This window comes from Delphinus delphis, chromosome 18 (assembly GCF_949987515.2).
Source record: "Delphinus delphis chromosome 18, mDelDel1.2, whole genome shotgun sequence".
Classification (NCBI taxonomy): Eukaryota; Metazoa; Chordata; class Mammalia; order Artiodactyla; family Delphinidae; genus Delphinus; species Delphinus delphis.
Genome location: NC_082700.1, coordinates 46,335,750 through 46,354,537, shown reverse-complemented (window position 1 = coordinate 46,354,537; position 18,788 = coordinate 46,335,750). Strand labels below are relative to the sequence as shown.

Here is an 18,788-nt window from a genome sequence, read left to right as displayed (position 1 = left end):
CAATCAGAGAAGAAAAAGAAATAAAAGGAATACAAATTGGAAAAGAAGAAGTAAAACTGTCACTGTTTGCAGATGACATACATAGAGAATCCTAAAGGTGCCACCAGAAAACTACTAGAGCTAATCAATGAATTTGGTAAAGCTGCAGGATACAAAATTAATGCACGGGGCTTCCCTGGTGGCACAATGGTTAAGAATCCACCTGCCAATGCAGGGGACATGGGTTCAAGCCCTGGTCCAAGAAGATGCCATATGCCGCAGAGTATCTAAGCCCGTGTGCCACAACTACTGAGCCTGTGTTCTAGAGCCCCTGAGCCACAACTACTGAGCTTGCATGCCACAACTACTGAAGCCCGTGCACCTAGAGCCCATGCTCTGCAACAAGAGAAGCCACTGCAATGAGAAGACCCTGCACTGCAATGAAGAGTAGCCCCCGCTCACCGCAACTAGAGAAAGCCTGCACACAGCAACAAAGACTCCATGCAGGCAAAAATAAATTAAAAAAAAATTAATGCACAGAAATCTCTTGCATTCCTATACACTAACAATGAAAGATCAGAAAGAGAAATTAAGGAAACAATCCCATTCACCACTGCAATGAGAAGAATAAAAATACCTAGGAATAAACCTACCTAAGCAGGTAAAAGACCTGTACTCAGAAAACTATAAGACACTGATGAAAGAAATCAAAGATGACACAAACAGATGGAGAGATATACCATGTTCTTGGATTGGAAGAATCAACATTGTGAAAATGTGTATACTACTCAAAGTAATCTACAGATTGAATGCAATTCCTATCAAATTACCAGTGGCATTTTTTACAGAACTAGAACAAAAAATATTAAAATTTGTATGGAGACACAAAAGACCCCAAATAGCCAAAGCAGTCTTGAGGCAAAAAAACCGAGCTGGAGGAATCAGACTCCCTGACTTCAGACTACACTACAAAGCTACAGTAATCAAGACAATACAGTACTGGCACAAAAACAGAAACATAGATCAATGGAACAGGATAGAAAGCCCAGAGATAAACCCACAAACCTATGGTCAACTAATCTATGACAAAGGAGGCAAGGATATACAATGCAGAAAAGACAGCAGCTTCAGTAAGTGGTGCTGGGAAAACTGAACAGGTACATGTAGAAGAATGAAATTAGAACACTCCCGAACACCTTACACAAAAATAAACTCAAAATGGATTAGAGACCTAAATGTAAGGGTGGACACTATAAAATTCTTAGAGGAAAACATAGGAAGAACACTCTGACATAAATCACAGCAAGATTTTTTTTGATCCACCTCCTAGAGTAATGGAAATAAAAACAAAAATAAACAAATGGGACCTAATGAAACTTAAAAGACTGCAAAGCAAAGGAAACTACAAACAAGACGAAAAGACAGCCCTCAGAATGGGAGAAAATATTTGCAAACGAATCAACGGACAAAGGATTAATCTCAAAAATATATAAACAGCTCATGCAGCTCCATATTAAAAAAACAAACAACCCAATCCAAAAATGGGCAGAAGACCTAAATACACATTTCTCCAAAGAAGACATACAGATGGCCAAGAAGCACATGAAAAGCTGCTCAACATCTCTAATTATTAGAGAAATGCAAATCAAAACTACAATGAGGTATCACCTCACACCAGTGAGAATGGGCATCATCAGAAAATCTACAAACAACAAATGCTGGAGGCGGTATGGAGAAAAGGGAATCCTCTTGCACTGTTGGTGGGAATGTAAACTGATACAGCCACTATGGAGAACAGTACGGAGGTTTCTTAAAAAACTAAAAATAGAATTACCATATGACCCAGCAATCCCAGTACCAGGCATATACCCAGAGAAAACCATAAGTCAGAAAGACACATGCACCTCAATGTTCATTGCAGCAGTATTTACAATAGCCAGGTCACAGAAGCAACCTAAATGCCCATCGACAGACAAATGGATAAAGAAGATGTGGTACATATATACAATGGAATATTTGTCATAAAAAGGAATGAAATTGGGTCATTTGTAGAGACCTGAATGGATCTAGATTCTGTCATACAGAGTGAAGTAAGTCAGAAAGAGAAAAACAAATATCGTATATTAACGCATATATGTGGAACTTAGAAAAATGGTACAGATGAGCCAGTCTGCAGGGCAGAGATAGAGACACAGATGTAGGGAACAAACGTATGGACACCAAGGGGGGAAAGCAGCGAGGTGGTGGGGGTGGTGGTGGGATGAATTGGGAGATTGGGATTGACATGTATACACTGATGTGTATAAAATTGATGACTAATAAGAACCTGCTGTATAAAAAAAAAAAAAGCAGTGAAGATGACTTGTTTTGGAAAACTATTTTAATTGTTTTAATTAAAAAAGTGCCTCAAGTGATATTGAAGATTCATGTAATGAGACTGAAGCATTCTTTTACATAATGTGATTTTAAATATTTACATATAACTAAATCAAGCAAGGATTCTAAAGCCAGACTGTGTGGGTCCACAGCTTCCCCTTTCTACCTATGTCTCAGTTTCCACAGCTATAAAATGTGAATAATTATAGTAATATCATGTTATGAGGATTAAATGAACTAATATTAGTAAAATGCTTAAAACTGCTGGTACAGTAAACACTAAGTATTTATTGAATGAAATTAAATACTCAAGATTGCCAGACACTTTTTATAAAAATTTTAAAAAAAAGGGCTGTCATGGGTAAAACGATAGGTGACCTTACATGCTTTCCTGGCCAAGCAGTTCCATTTTTCAATCTGGCCTACATGTCTCATCATGTTTCATATGAACCATAAGATGTTCTAATTACTTGAAATATAGAAATTTTGGAAGCATAGAACTTGATTTTTTTTTCAGTAGTAGGATGTTATCCTTACCAAGACACAGAGCTATGTCTTCAAAGTCAAATAATTTTTCATTTGCCCAGCTAAAGAGATGCACTGGGAAAAGCATGCTGATATCCAGGAAGCAGTCCACAAACGGTGACCTGCCTACTCAGACCTGGGAATGGCCACAGAGAAGGTGGTGGATAATGACCACTGCTACTTGTGGAAGCTCCTGAAAAGCTGGCATAAATGCTTTAGATGAGGAATCAGCAAACTTCTTCTGTAAAGGTCCAGAAGCAAAAATTTTAGGCTTTGTGCAGTTGTAGCATGAAAGGAGGCATAGATGATCCATAAGCGAATGTGTGTACTGTGTTCCAATAACACTTTATTTATGGACACTAACATTTGAATTTCATAATTTTCAAATGTCATGACATATTCTGATTTTTTTCTAATAATTAAAGAATATAAAAACCATTTTTAGCTTGCAGGCTGTGCTAAAACAGATGGCAGGCTAGATTTGGTTTGGCTCTGATTTGAATTGTCAACCTCTGATTAGAAGCTCTGGAACATTACTGACAACATGCTAACCAAGTCCATGACCTGGCTCTTACTGCTGCTTGGAATAAACTTATTCATATCTATTAGACTATTATATTCTCTGCACTGGGTGTTCCAAAAATTGCTGTCTTTTATTAAGACATTCAGAGCCCTCTTCACTCTCCTTTGACGACTTCCTCTTTACTAAGATCAGTTATCTATCCAGCAAAGGTTTCTTCTGCTTCCCAACTTTCAATTATTTTTTGTCTGACGCTCCCACCCCGGCCATAAAGTAGAGAAATAAATTTGAATACTGGCACAACCACCCATTGGCTATACCTTTTTTAATCACTCAAAGAAACCCAGCTTTATTGGGATGTAATTTACATACATAAAGTTCACCAGTTTTGAGCATATAAGTCTATGAGTTTCAACAAATGTTTATAGTCATATAACCATGGCCACGACCATGATACAGAACATTTCCATCAAACCCCCAAATTCTCTGTGCTACTTTGAAGTCAATATTTTTAACCTAGCTACCTCTGGCTCTTGGTGACTGACCATCTGTCATTAGTTTTGTCTTTTCTAGAGAGTCACAAAAATGAAATCAAACAGTATGTAGCCTTTTGTAACTGCCTTCTTTCATTCAACATAATGCGTTTTAAAAGATTCACCCATGTTATTGTATGTTGAGTAGTTGGTTTCTTTTTCTTGCTGAGTAGTTTTACATAGTATGAATATACCAAAATTTGTTCATTCATTCACTATCTGATGAGTATTTGGGTTGTTTTCAGTTTTGGACCATTATGATAAGGCTGCTATAAACATTTACAGACAGGTCCTGTGTGGACACATGTTTTTATTTCTCTTGGGTAAATAACCAGAAGCAGGACTGCTGAATCACATAGTAAGTTAATGTTTAACTTTATAAAAAACTGCCAAACTGTTTTCCAAAGTGACTGTACCGTTCTGCATTTGTACCAGCAATGTATGGATACTCCAGCTAATCCACAATCTTGTCAACATCTGGTAACAATAGTGTTTTAAAACCTAGCCATTCTAGATTGTAGAATTCTGGTTGTCGTGGTATTTAATTGTGGTTTTCGTTTTCATTTTCCTGATGACAGATGATGTTGAGCATCTCTTCTTTTGCTTATTGGTTATTTGCATTTCTTCTTTCATGAAATGTCTATTCAAACCTTGGACACCGCCCCCCCCACCCCGCCTTTTTTTTTTTAAATTGGAATGCTTATCTTAAGTTGTAAGCATTCTGGATACAAGTCCTTTATTAGATACATTTTTGGCAAATATTTTCCCCAAGTCTGTGTCTTGCCTTTTCCTTTATCAGAAGCGCAAAAATTTCTTTTTTGATGAAGTCCAATTTAACAAGTGTTTTCTTCATGCTTCACTCTGTGTCCTATTTATGTACTCTTTGATAAACCCAAGGTTAATAAGATTTTTCTCTTATGTTTTTTTTTCTAGTTTTTGTCCTTATATTTAGATCTATGAATGATTATAAATTAATTTTTATATTTTGTTTGAGGTAAGGGTTGAGGTGTAGTATTTTTGCATATGGATATCAAAACATTCTAGCATGTTGTTGAAAAGGCTATGTAATTCCTTATTGAATTATCCTGGTACTTCATCTCTTAAAAATTATTTTGGATAGGGCTTCCCTGGTGGCACAGTGGTTGAGAGTCTGCCTGCCGATGCAGGGGACACGGGTTCGTGCCCCGGTCCGGGAAGATCCCACATGCCGCGGAGCGGCTGGGCCCGTGAGCCATGGCTGCTGAGCCTGCGCGTCTGGAGCCTGTCCTCCGCAACGGGAGAGGCCACAACAGTGAGAGGCCCGCGTACCACAAAAAAAAAAAAAAAAAAAAAAAAAAATTTTGGATATTCTGGGTCCTGTACATTTCCATATAAATTTTAGGTTACTTTCTCATTTTCTACAAAATACCTGCTGAGTTTTTCATCATGATTGCACTGAATCTATTCATCACTTTGGGGACAACTGACACTTTAGCAATATTCAGTGTTCCAATCTATGAACGTGATGTGTCTCTCTACTTATTTAGGTCTACCTTACTTTTTCTCAGCAATATTTACTAGTTTTCAGTGTCGTGTACTTGCTTCATATTTTGTTAATTTAATCCTTAAATACTTAGTATTTTTGATGCTATTACAGATAGTATTAAAAAACTTTTAATTTTCAAAAATTTCAACTGCTTATTGCTAGTATACAGAAATACAATTGACCTTTTTCATGATGACCCTGTATTCTGTAATCTTGCTAAAGTTACATTAGTTTAATTGCTTGCTTGTAGATTTCAGCTATGACATTTTAAGAAAACAACCTCCTTCAGCCTTAATTTCCTCACTTAAAAAGATTAGCATTTGTGAGAAATAACAGAAATTGAGAAAAAAATTAATCAAGGAAGGAAAAAAACTCTCAAAGCATTTGGCACAGTATCTAACCCACAGAAAGTATTTAGCACTTATTAAATCTCTTCCCAAACTTCACAGTTCTTAGTACAAGTTTCAGCAATGTTGACGTGTCCAAAATTTTTATCTTATAGGCCTGATCTTTCTCCCAGGCTTGAGTTCCTTAGTCCCATTTATTTACCGTATTTTTATTATGTCAATGGTGTGTTAGAACTTCAGGTACAAGTCCTAAATCAATATCATAACCTTCATTCATCCATGAATCACCTCTGCTTTCAGAAAGTCTTATTTCTGAATGAAATCATTGTCAACTCCACTATCCAAACTTTTGTAGGAATCACTGATAACTGCCCCAAACATACTTTCAAATCTAGTCAGTTACTGAGTCCTTAATAACCATGATAGCTACTGTTTAATGTTGATTATGTGAAAAACTCTATGCCAAACACTAATTTAGTCTTCACAACAATTCTATGAGTTAAGTTACTATTACTGTCTTCATTTTATAGATGAGGAAACTGAGACACAGAGGTTAAATATCTTTCCTAAAGCATGCACCCAGTAACAATAGAGCCAGTATCATAAGCTAGGCAATCTACGTCCAGAAACAGTAATCTGAAACATAAATTATATTGCCTCTAATGTGTGCAGACTGTAGGATCCACTTGCTTGTGAAGATAGTGGGATTGGGTATTATTAGAGAATATTTGGAGAAATCCAAGAAATATTTAATGCTCCATTAAATGCATTAATGCACCCTCAGCATGATGTTCTTGAAAAAGACAGGTGCAAAGAGGCCAGGAGCAAATGGGAAATAAAATTATGACTATGTTATTTGCTGGGCTCATAGTGAAAACCCCAACTCAGAGGTCTCTGGTAGATGTGGATGGAGAATGAGATAGGTTTAAGAGAGGCCATTAAGCCCCAGTCCCATCTTAACACGGGCTAGCTTCTGAAGACTATATACATCAGCGCATATATACTCCCAAAGGCTGAAAATTGCAAGTGATCTCCAACCCTGTTTTTCTAGTCACAGGAAAAGAGGAAGCGGAAGAGCAAGCTGTCCTCATGATTTTGACCTTTTTGCTAGAGACTACCCAACTAGAAACATGGCCCGAACAATGTCTTGGAATAGGATCCAAACATAGTAGAAATTTCTTTTCTCTAGGAAAGGGAGCGTGGTGAGTAGAGAGCAGGGTAGAAAAATCTCCATAAGTCACCATCCCCCAGCTGTATTTCTAAAACCAATTTTCCCATCTATTCCCTATGCCATCACACCAATTGAGGCCATGGTTACATGTCACCTGAGCTTCAGGTGCTCCTATTCATGGTATCTTGAATTACTCTGAATATATATATATAGAAGTATATATAATATATATATATAAAATATGTCTATATAGATATATTACTGCCAAGTTAATTCTCTAAAATGATTTTTATCACAACACCCCTCATTGCTCACTGAAGAAATATAAGCTCTTCATTCTGACATTTCAGGCCTACCAGAATATGAAATTATTTATATTCTCTACCTAACTGTACACTCCAAATCAGTTGACTGAATTATCTGTTGTTTCCTGACAATCCTTTACTTTTTTTTTCTCCTACATTTAGGAAGGTTTATAAAGTTTTGGGACTGCCCTTCTCTCAGATCTGCATTATCACAATTCATACTTCAGATGCTTATTTCATAGACCACCTCCTCTAAAAGGTCATTCCCGATACTCCTTTAAAATAGATAGGGACATTCATAGACCAGTATTGACTCCTTAAGATAGAGAACATTTTGCTTTAAAATATAAATATATATATACATTTATTCTTTCTGCTCTTTGGAAACAAAAATCATATTTTAAGTTTTTTTTCTTCTACAGTGTTATGCACAAAGGTTCAATGAATATTGAGTTGAATACTTTCTAGTCCAGCATAAGAAAAATTCAGAGAGAGATTTTACCTTCCTATTACTGTTATCATAGTTCACACTCCACCAAAGAGAAATCTGAGCACAGCATAACGTATTTTTCTCCACATTCTCCTCTGAAACTATGGGGAGAGATATGTTTCTCTTCTGCTTTCTGAGGTTCATTGTAAAGTACGGAGTTCATGATGTTGGCTCCCATTTAAAATAAAAGGAAATAAGGCAAGCAGTGTTAAACATTTGGAATTGACAGGAAGGAAGCCTTAAGTTCATCCGCATATTAAAGAAACGAGGGAGGCAGAGAACATTTCATAGAATTGTGCAATGGATACTCAAATTCTCACAGGGAAGAGGCAGTCACGGCAATTAATTTCCATTAGGTTCTATTTTAAAATGGTCAAGGAAAATGAGTTTAGCTGTATGGAATTTTACTTTAGGTACAATTATGTAGGTATAAATTTGTAACACCTATCAGATAGTATTGGCAACTAAAAATTCTTAGAAGTGTTTATAAAATTATATCATTTTTTTTTTTTTTGCAGTACGCGGGCCTCTCACTGTTGTGGCCTCTCCCGTTGCGGAGCACAGGCTCTGGACGCGCAGGCTCAGTGGCCATGGCTCACGGGCCCAGCCGCTCCGTGGCATGTGGGATCCTCCCGGACCGGGGCACGAACCCGTGTCCCCTGCTTCGGCAGGCGGACTCTCAACCACTGCACCACCAGGTAAGCCCTATCATAATTTTTATAAATAAAATTCATAAAAAGCAAAAAGTTAGATACCTTTTTCATAGTTCTATTCAAACAAACCCCAAGAATTACTATTGCTGTTCTTTTTATTGAAAGCTTATAAAAAGTTTGAGCCATTAGTTCAACATTTCTCTAGTGCTCTCTATCATCAAAGACATATGTATGGTTTAAGAAGTCATAAACTTTAGCTATGTCTTAGTATACCTTAATTTGTAAATGTAGTGCTTAAAATTTGTGGGATGAGAACTGGTACATAAGCCTGCAGAAAGGTTGTTAGAGCTTACAATTTCTTATAAGTGTAATGCTTAATATCTAAGGGAGCTATTGATAGTGGTGGGCAAGGGGTGGTTTCTATAATGAAAAGAGGCATTATTTACTATAATGGATAACACATATAAATGTAGAGTAGCTAGCAACATGGAAAACTGGCTAAAAAATTGTTTTCCTTTAGAAGCATTCAGTTCATAGTTTTAATTTTCAAAAATTAGAGACCAGCACTTTAGTTAAACAACCTGATTTATATTTTACAAGTGCTATTTGGGGTCCAAAAAAAAATGTTTACTATATACAAATGATTGAATTTAATAACACATTTCCCATTTAAACATGTTGACTTATTTCTGGATCAATGCACAGTTCAACCAATGGCAAAAGTTGAGAAGTGAGTAAGAACAGACATGTCCTGTGGTAGCAACATACAGAACATTCCATTCTCATAAATGACAGGCTATTAACCATACCTTGATTTTCCTGTAAACTACTTTAAAAAACAATTTCAAAGCTAACATTTCATTGTCATTTACAGGTATATGAGTTCCTTTACAGGTTTACATATGGACAGTCTATCTGACTAGAATGATCTGGGTGCACCCTTGCCTGGAGGCTGGGAGATGCATTCTTTTGGGCATTTTCCATCTGTGATTTTGGACAAAAGGAATTTTAGAAATGGTAGGCATCATCACATTTGGAGTATCTATGAATATTCTAGCTAATAGAAGTTCATATTTGGGGTCCCAGTGAATTAGGAGGAAACATCTGAATTCTAATCATAGTATGTGGATGTCAGTTAAGTTTCACTGTTTGAAGACCCATTAACTCATTTCCTACTTTTAACAAATATACAGATTAGACTTTTCATTTGTAAAATAAAAACACATTGCCTTTAAGCTAAAAAAAATCCATTTAAAAAATACATGGATATGTATTTTAAAACTCACAACAATGCAAGGGAAATCCCAACAGTAAATTACTAATAATTAAAATAAACTAAGTTGAGGAAAGGGATCCCCTTCTTCAGAGAGCCTTGTAACAAGTCCAGTTATCCATCTGCATGAAATAGTTTTACTAGATTGTGTCAGAGACTGCTCCTAACCCTTTATCTTTATCGTACTGAATAGAGAACAGACACAACTGAACTTTAAAAGTCAACTAACTGGATGTTGAGAACAAATAATAATAGTTAACATTTACTGAGAACTTAAAACTGTATAATAAATATCATTTAGTTTTGTGATGCACAGAATTATGTAAAATATCAGTTACGTTTTCTTCTTTCATTTACAAGTAAGACACTTTAATGCATAAAAGGAATTGAGAATATTCTCACATCTGGTAACAATGATTTCTGGAATTTCTTCATATCTAGTTACAATGATTTCTACAGAAGGAGAAACTAAATGATCACATATCTGGCATATGCCATAGAAATAAACAGGTTACACATACATTTGTTAAAACCAGGAAGGGCTAAAAGTTTGCTGACTGAAAAAAATAAGTAGAACAAAAATAAAACGTGAAAGTCATTATATTATTAAAGCATTCAAGATCTTACTTACTGAATCTTAAATAGAGTAAAGCAAAATTCAATCGCTATATAGAAGAAAGCAATTATACGGTCTAAACGAAGTTAATATAGCTTAGCTTAAAGCTAGATTTTTACACTGTTTCTGTTGAAAACGTCCAACTCTATTTCTTTAACCCTTAATGTCATTGCCATGATGTTCTTAAAAAATGTTACTAAAAGTCATGTAGGATGTCTTTTAATTCATAATAAATATGCCACAACATCATATGGTACAGAGTCTAGAATCTTTAAGGTGCCATTTGCTTAACAGCAAGTAATTTGCTAAATGTCAAGTTAGTAGGTTGAAAAGATAATCTAACTTTATAGAATTTTAATAACTCCTAAAATTCGCTGATACCTTAAAAAGTTCTGGTTGGATAACTTAAAAATAAAATCATATTCCGATTGGAGGATCTGAATAAATACTAATTCAAATGACTTAAAAGGCATATGGAGTGGGTTGAATGGTGGTCCCTCCCCAAAATATATGTCCATGTTCTAATCCCTAGGACCTGTAAGTATTACCTTACACGGAAAAAGGTTTTTTGCAGATGTGATTAAATTAAATATCTTGAGAAGAAGAGCCTGTCCTGGGTTATTTGGGTGGGTCCTGAATGCAATCACATATATCCTTATAAAACACATACACGGGAGAAGGTGATGTGAAGACGAGGGCAGAGACTGGAGGTGATGTGGCCATAAGCCAAGGAAAGCAAGGAATGCCTGGAGCCCCAGAAGATGGAAGAAGCAAAGAACAGATTGCCCCTAGAGCTTGTGGAGGGAGCATGGCCCTACAGACACCTTGGTTTCAGACTTCTGGCGTCCAGACTATGAGAGAATAAATTTCTGTTGTTTTAAGTCACCAAGTTTGTGGTAATTTATTATGGCAACCACAGGAAATTAATACAGTATCACTGTGAATTTTGTTGTTGTTGTTTTGTTTTGGTTTCCAGAGTTTGGCTTCATTTTGCAGTACAGAAATCATTCGGAGCCACTGTGAGACAGACATCGTTGAAGCAGAGGCTCTGTCAAATAAATACTGCGTTGCAGTTTGGTCCATTGAAGAAGTCACACCTGGGACACAAAAGAAGCTCTACATTTACCTGCTTTATGATAGGTTTCTCTTCCCTCTGCTCTCATCAATTTTATTAGGTTAAAACACTGCACAGAGGCTTCCTCCAAAATGACTCTCAAAGTCTGGAGTTTGGTTAGAATTGGAGGCCCACATAAACCAAGCTTGTGGCTGTGCTGCCTAGGCACTGTTATAACACGTGATGTAAATGAAAAGGGGTGGGGAGGAATGAGGGATGCTATCCCTGATTATGGAACATTCGATTCTGAATCTCCTTAATGCCCAGAGGACAGATGGCACGCAAACTGTACTGACCCAGCTCTCGAGCAGCATAAGCTCATAACTGTAAAGGTTACACTGATTAAAAGATACAAATACTATATCAAGTTCTCTGTATCAGTATGACGTTTTAAAACTGATTCTTCACTAGAAAAAATAAGCTGGTATCGGTTAAATTGAACAAAATGTGGGAACCTGCCAATTCTGAAGAGTCACTCCATGAAAACAAGTTAATACATGATATTAGAAAGGGGAGGAATATTTACTGGTATGGTGCTCTGCAATCTCTCAGTTTTGATTACAAAAGCAGGCCTTACAATATTGATTTCATACAATATGCATCATTTGCCAAATTTTAAGTATGTCCTAATTAGTTGGCAACATGTACTACTGTCAGTCTTCCCCACACATGTCATTTTTCTTCTGCTTCATTTCCTCAAAGTCAAACTCAGATCCCATCATCCTCTTATAGATGCCCTTAATGTCATCACAGGTCATCTCAAAGTGAGTTGTTGCATCATATGTACGGGTTATAAAGATCTGGCTCTCTGTTCCCAAATCTTTTGGTACAAGGAAGTCACTGATGCTAACGAATTTCTGCTCAGTTGGTTCCAAGAGCTCCAGAGCTGGTCTGATTTCTTTCTCGGGTTCCTTGGTCTCCACTGTTGTGCTAGCGATGGCAATGTACTTGCCCTGTGCTGCCACATTGTGTGTGGAGGAGGTCATGCAGACATAGATATCTGACTTCTGGTTGACTTCGTTCTGTGGAATAATGATCTGGCAGGAGCTGGCGTTGTTGGTGTTCTTGATGGGGTGGCTGAGGATCCAGATGACTCTGATCACCTGGCCCAATTTTCTTTTCTTTTTTTTTAATAGTTATTTATTTGGCTGTGTTGGGTCTTAGCTGTGGCACGCAGGATATTCTTTGTGGCATGCAGGATCCTTTGCTGCAGTGCATGGGCTTCTCTCTAGTTGTGGCACATGGGCTCAGTAATTGTGGTGCTCGGGTTCTCTAGTTGTGGCGTTCGGGCTCCAGAGAGTGTAGGCTCAGGCTCAGTAGTTCCGGCACGCGGGCTTAGTTGCCCCACGTCATGTGGGATCCTAGTTCCCCGACCAGGGATCGAACTCGCATCCCCTGTATTGGAAGGTGAATTCTTGACCACTGGACCACAAGGGAAGTCTCTGGCCTGCTTTCTCTATTCGATCAAAGATGATGGAGTAGCTGGGATCACAGGTGAGCTTCTTACAACGAGCAATCTCTCCTTCAGATTTTACACCAATCACTTTTCCATTTTGCATAATGATTTCTTCAATTGATTTATTCAGCACGTTATGTACCTCCGTAAATAGCACTTAGCTGTGAAAATCCTGTGGCAGTTATCCAAGGCTGTAGAGTGGATGAAGGTATGGGCTTTTGCCATATCTTGCCAAAGACTCACTGTAAAGTTTAATCCTGTTAATGGTTTCACCACATGGTTGATATAAACAGTCATCAGTTCTGTAAAGTGCCAGCGCATGACCAGTAAAACCTATAACATCTTGGCCCAAGTCAGATTTCTTATACACCTCTCTCATTGCCATCTTCCTAGGATCAACGCCCTCAAAAGTTCTAGGATCATTCCCATCAAAGTTGGCAACATACACCAGGAATTTTCTGAATCGACGTTTTTCAAATGCCCCATTAGGCTAGATGCCAGAGCTTCTGCTTCAGTGGAAGGAGCCTTGTAGATCTTTCCTCCTTTACAAACAAAGCTCCCTTCAGTCACTTGGAAATCCAGATAGCGAATGACCTGTGTAAAAAGCAGCATCTTAACCAGCTGACCATTTGCCATAAGGAACTTGGGAATGAAGTCAACATTCCAGTCTCTTCCTCTCCCCATTGATGCCGGTGGTGCTCCAGGTATTTTAAATCTTTTGTATAAATCTTCCAGTGGTGTTACAGATGATGCACTCTCTCCTCCCTAATATGGGTTTGTATCCATGTGAAGAACTTTCTTTCCATTCACTGACATTATACCTGACAGGATACATTCCATCAGGCCGGTGCCCAGCATGATCATGTACTCCTCATTCACGGAGGGGCTGGGTGCAGACTGAAGCCCAGAGAAAGGAGAAGGCATAGCACTCCAGGGGTCGGGGGCTAGGCGGCCACCCTGAGGAGGCGGGCGGAGCGCTCAGGCCGGGCCAGCCCGAGAGAAAAGTGAAGCAGGAGCAGAGGGAAAACGGAGCTGGCGGAGAGGGAGCCAGCTGCCACCTCAGACAGGAAGAGAAGAGCCTGTTGTTTTTAATATGCATACTGGAGAGCAAAAGATGTACCTATTGATGTTGTTTAACATCACACATGTTGTGCTTCATATGCTGTTTACTGTTTACTGATGGAAGGACACAATTGTGTGGCAGAACGAACAACTTGGATGGGAACAAAGAGAACGTGTATCTACTTCTAGCCCTGCTCCCAGTAAGTGTAACTCAGGACAAGTCAGATAACCTCTTTGGATTTTGTTTCCTCATCTGCTAAATGGGTGGACTGTTTTCAATAACCTCTAAGTTTTTCCCAACTCTAAACTTTTGGGAATCTTTAAAGTGTTACGGACTTCCCTGGTGGTGCAGTGGTTAAGAATCTGCCTGCCAATGCAGGGGACACGGGTTTGATCCCTGGTCTGGGAAGATCCCATATGCCGCGGAGCAACTAAGCCTGTGTGCCACAACTACTGAGCCCATGTGCCGCAACTACTGAGCCCGTGTGCTGCAACTACTGAAGCCCATGTGCCGAGAGGCCGTGCTCCACAACAAGAAGCCACCGCAATGAGAAGTCCATGCACTGCAACGAAGAGTAGCCCCTGCCCACCACAACTAGAGAAAGCCCGCGTGCAGTAACGAAGACCCAACGCAGCCAAAAACAATAAATTAAATTAAATACAAAATAAAGTGTTAAAAAGAGTAAGGCACAGTGTAAACATCATTATGATAAAAATTAAGATATTAAAATCGTTAACAATGGACAGCTTGGTCAACTGAAATCTGCCACAAGATTCATAAGATTTACAGGATTGCATAAATTTATAAAAGGTAATTATTAAATACTTATTAAGAGTTGGCAATATGTAAAATTCTCTATAAAGTATTAGCTTTTACAAACATTCATGTAGCACCAGTTATATGTCCAGAAATGTATTAGGCTCCATGCACCATAATAGAAAAAAAGCCTGAATGGTTTATAGAAACTAAACTACTACCTATTATATGGGTATTAAAAAAGTTAACACACAAAAGTGCTAGGCATAGTAAGAGATCAATAAATATTAACTTTATTATCTAGAATAAATCTTATTTTTTCCTAAGTATCTTCTATCAATAAAAAGAACCTTATACTACAACTTTTTAATATAATATTAAGAGAGTTTATGTAGTAACAAAATTTTTAAAAGCTTAACTATCTGATTTTTGTTCATGGCAACCATTTTTTTATTCCTCAAAACATACACTTCCAATCAATCCTGTTTCCGTTTTACTGAAAGAACTTTTCATAATGACTGCAGTACTGAAGTATAATTTAGAAGCAGTCTCTAAAACTGGAAGTAACGTTCATCTAAATATGCCTGCCAAGTTTAAAAATGTATTAGGAGTTAAATTGAAACATGTTGAAAATGACTCATTGTGGACCAGAATATACACTGTAGGAAATAAGAGCTCATTTACAAGTGGGAGAAATACACTCACACTTCAACTGTGGTAATTCTCTGGACTTTCCTTCCAGTAAACATCATATTTTAAAATAATTGTGGAAAATATCTTACTTTTAACTGAAGTTTTTATGAGTTGATTTAGTCAGCTGGCATTCCAATATTTTACACATCTTTTTTTGGACGTGGATATATTTACCAAATGTAAATCTATGAAAATTTCCCCCTCAGCAACAGAGCAGCAGCCTATAAAGAAAGCTGTACAAACACACACACACACACACACACACACACACACACACACACACACACACACACACACACACACTCTGTGATTCAATTCATATGCATAATGACTGACCACCTATGACTCTGGATTTCTAAGAAAGCATCTTAAAAAATGTGCAGATATATAATAAAGTGTTTTCTTTCATTTACAAACACAACATTATTGATAGTCACCAGGAGGACATGTACTTGAGTTCTTTTTCTAGTAATACTTAGATATTTGTACTGATTCTATCTACTCTCTCTGCTTGTGACCCAAAATTACACATTTCTGACGCAGCTGGCTAGATTTAGAAAAGATCATAGACCCCACTCATCCCCCTCCACTCACCTTTGCAAAAAAAAAAAAAAAAGAAAAAAAAAGGTCTGCAAGGTGAATGGACCTGAAACCTTGATCTCACTACCACACATTCTCTCTAAGCTAATTAATAAGCCACATACTGAACTGTATCTTTGATCATAACTTTAATGTGACCCTTAAGCTGAATTCAGTGAAAAAGTGCTTATGAATTAACAACATGATTCCAGTTTGTTTAAATTTTCTGAGCTTTATTTCCTATTTCATCAATTATTTATCGATCAGGAAGTGTAGTAAACAGTTCATTATAGTAACTGTTGGCACCCCCCTTTATCTAGGAATTTTATCTAGAAACTATCCCTACCCTCAAACCATGTTTTAAATGACCCCTGGCAACAGCGAGCAGTCTGGGTGTGGGCTGTAAGTGGGACAATCAGCACTTTCCCTGTGGCAAATTCGACGCATAAATGCTCTGGAGCATTTCGTTGTATATATATAGTCATGACAAAGGGAGTCTCAAGATCCTGAATTATTAAAACAAATTTTAATAAATATTTATTGCAGAAGAGATTTAGATCCTGTGTTTTCATTTTTTCATCTTTATACATCCAGAGTCACTTATTGTGAAAAGAATATAGTTTTTGACCCAAACTGTATTTCTTTTCTTGTATAATAGTGAGTTCATCACATTTACAACTGTTGTCAGAAAAGACACAATTGGTCGTCTGCCGTCTTACAAATTTATATTTTCTGTGTTTTGCTTCTTTGTTGTTTGCTTTGTTATCTATCTTTTGTTATAAGGTCTGTGCTTTCTTTTTTCTTCCCTCTCCTCTGGCAATATACAAAGGATATCATCTGTTTACAGTTTAACTAATGTTTTGTTTCCTGACTAATATGTTTAAATAGATATTTCTTGATAAAACCACTAATTCTTATGAAGTTTGAGGAAATTATAATTATACAATATTAAGTATATTATATACACACTATTTCCTCTTACCATCAATTCTCTAATTTTAGTTGCAAGTTGCTATTTTTGCCTCTACTTATGTTAAATTATTATTTTTATGTTGTAATTTCCCCATAACAATTATGATTACAATGTGTTCTGAAAGCAGAATGACAATAGTTACTGAGATTTAATTTTACATTAAATATTCACTGCCAGTTCTTTTATACCTTGACATCTCAATTCATGAGTTCTTTTTTTTTTTTTTAATGAGTTCTTTGATTCTTTGGTTAGTGAGGTTACCATCTCAAGTAGGTTTTTCAGGAATGCCACGTGGGTAAGAGGCTTCCTGAGTCCTCACATGACGAGTGAGTTTTCATCACTCAGGAGGCAGAAAATGTCACCCCTCACATAGTCTCACTTACCTGAATCACACTCTTGTTTTATTTCTCTCAAATAATTGTTACTTTCTAAAATTATCTTCTTTATTTTGTCGTTTATTTATATGTGTTGATTTACATCATAGGAACGTAAATTCCACTGAGACAGAGACCACTGTTAAACCTTCAATCCCAGTGTTAAAGTGCTTGCTTAAAGCAGGTTGTTCATAAATACTGCTAAATGAATAAATAAAGTATAAAGTTATGGAGGAGAAACTTAAGCTCAACCTGCAATTTTTCCTTAGCAAATGACTTACTTATCCAGCCCAGATGCTTCTAATAATGTTCCTTTAATGTTCATATTCAATAACTTCAATTGGATTTACTACATTGCTATTTCCCATCCTCTTCACACCACCCAGAATGTGGTGAGTTCTGATAAATTTCAGAAAGAATTTTCTTTTATTGTATCTCTAAATATTTTTTTCCTCTTTCATTTTGTTTTCTTCCATTGACACACTAATTTTCTGAATGTGGATATGTGTTGTCTGTTCTCCATGTCTAATACCTCCTCTCTAACCATTTGCATCACTTCTTTGTTGCTTTTTCTTTTCTTTTTTTGATTTGTTTCTGCTTTATAAACCCCCCCCAATTCAGTTTTCTGGATCTCTCTACCCCCCCTTTTTCTCTTTAATTCCTTTGTAAGTTTTGTATGTCATTTTTCTATGTAATCTTTTTCTTTAACTTTGCCAGTCACCTTCCATCTTATTCTTTTGCAAAGTCTTTGGTTTCAAAGAGTTCTGTGCTTTCTTAAATTCTTTTAGTTGTGAATAGGTTATAATCTATAAAATCTTTCTAGATTCCTAGCATAGATCTTTTAAAATGTTCTCTTTATCTTCTGCAGCTTTTATAGGACTCCTGCTGTCTCCTTCCACTTAAAAAAATATTTACATATATCTCATACTTGTCTTCCCTGAACCGCCCCCCACCCCATCACTTAATAATCTTTGAATGAAGGCAGTTCTAGCCAAGCCTTCATTTTGCCTCTTTCCTGTTTAACAAAACATTGTTTGGATTGTTCCATTATCCAACGAACTGGAGGACTAGGAAAATATTATCTGGTCAGCAATTTCCTTGCTTAAAGGTGGGGAGAAAGCTGAGGTTCCAAGTCTGGAAGCTTATGTTTGTATTTTCTCCAAATACTTTTACCCATGGTCAAGTTTATGGGATTGGAAGTTTATAGTTCTAAGCCTTGTCTCTCATATTTTGTATTTATTTCTCTCTTTCTGGTAGAGTTAGTCATATTGGTAAAAAGTCAGTTTAGACTACAAATTTCATCATAACCCCTCAGCTTTTACATAACCCCCATTCAAACTATGGAACAGCAAGCATTCTTCTCTGCAATTTATCTGTTTTACATCTATTTGGTTTGCTTTAATACAAACCCCATCACTCTTGGTTGAGAATCTAAATCACACCAAAGGAAAAAAGATACAGCACAAC

General features: G+C 37.0%; 1 protein-coding gene and 1 pseudogene across 2 annotated transcripts in view; both read right to left on the bottom strand.

The window, feature by feature from the left end:
- PIBF1 (progesterone immunomodulatory binding factor 1) overlaps positions 1 to 18,788 on the bottom strand; it is a 211,905-nt gene that overhangs the window by 107,952 nt on the left and 85,165 nt on the right. The window lies entirely within an intron of this gene.
- Positions 11,889 to 13,807, bottom strand: LOC132413888 (rab GDP dissociation inhibitor beta pseudogene; annotated as a pseudogene).